The sequence below is a fragment of the Jaculus jaculus genome, chromosome 3 (assembly GCF_020740685.1).
Source record: "Jaculus jaculus isolate mJacJac1 chromosome 3, mJacJac1.mat.Y.cur, whole genome shotgun sequence".
NCBI classification, from domain to species: Eukaryota; Metazoa; Chordata; class Mammalia; order Rodentia; family Dipodidae; genus Jaculus; species Jaculus jaculus.
The window spans coordinates 86,298,334-86,299,890 of NC_059104.1; positions in this window are offsets into that span (position 1 = coordinate 86,298,334).

Genomic DNA, 1,557 nt, shown 5'->3' on the forward strand with positions numbered 1-1,557 from the left:
GAAGGCACTGAGAATCTAGTGGAGCTGGTACCTCGGGGATGGCTAGGATTCTTCTAGACTACCACAAGCTGCTGTGTAAGACTTCTACTCCATGACCACAAAAAACTCACTTCAGTTAAATCTTGTTTTCCAATAGAAGTGTTATTTGCTGAATGAAAATCATTTGTATACAGTTTTTTTTTAATTTTTTTTGTTGTTGTTCATTTTTTATTTATTTATTTGAGAGAGAAAGACAGATAGAGGGAGAGAGAGAGAATGGGCGCGCCAGGGCTTCCAGCCACTGCAAACGAACTCCAGACACGTGCGCCCCCTTGTGCATCTGGCTAACGTGGGACCTGGGGAACCGAGCCTCGAACCGGGGTCCTTAGGCTTCACAGGCAAGCGCTTAACCGCTAAGCCATCTCTCCAGCCCTGTATACAGTTTTGTTATTAACATGCATTAAAAAATACCGAACAGGGCTGGCAAGATGGCTCCGTAGTTAAGGCACTTGCCAGCAAAGCCAAAGGACCCAGGTTCGATTCTGTTCCCCAGTACCCAAGTAAAGTTGGATGCCACAAGGCGGCACAGGCATCTGGAATTCTTTTGCAGTGGCTAGTGGCCCTAGTGACCCATTCTCTTTCTCTCAAATAAATACATAACTATGAAACAATGGAAGGGAAACCAGTTAAGAGTTCTTTTTTACTCTCTTAGATGGATTTTCTTTTCAGGGTTTCACGAAGGGTCTGGATCCAGCCAGTGCAGAAAGGTAAAGGACAATGAGTTCTGAAAATCAGTATGGCGTATTTATGACCACCATGAACCACTAGGGCTCCTTTTGTAGTTAACTAATGACCACGATGGTTACAAAACGGGGTGGGGGGAATGAGCCTATAACAGTTAGTAGTAGATAATAGTAGTGATAATTATAAGTTACAATCCTCACATGCTCACGGAGTAGCAGGTGTGTTTCATAATTACGCTTCATCACCACCTAAATAGAAATTGTTTTACCACTTTTCTGTTAGAACAACTAACGTCCAGCGAGCTCAAATAACTTGGAAGGTCCAAGGGATGAGATGGGAAGACTGTAGGGTAAAGGGCTATGGTGGTTTCACCAGGCGACACTGAGCCTCTTCTAGTCTCAGACATTTTGTCACCTGCCAGCGCCTATGAGAAAGCGGAGTGGGTGAGCTGGGGGATCAGAGGAAGTTCCTAAGAAATTAGACATCATAAGAGGCGAAAAGGCGAAGAAACTACCTGTGTGTGGGGCTGGGACCATAAGACCGTCACTAGGGAAAAGGCAAAGGAGAGACCAAATAAGTGTCTGGACAGAAAGTAGGTAGGCGGGAGAGGCGGGGCCCGGGCGGGAACTCCGGGAACGTGCTGGCCATTTGTGCACGGGCCAGGAATGCCGCCTCTCCCAGTAAAGGTGAGGGGCAGTGAGGGTGGACCTCATGGGCACCTCTGTGACTCGCGCAGTCAGCTCACACTCACCTGGTTTGCACCAGAGCAGAGCCTCTTCCACGCTCGCCTACGGTGGCACGGGTGTGCAGCGGGCAGACAGGTGCGGGGAGCAG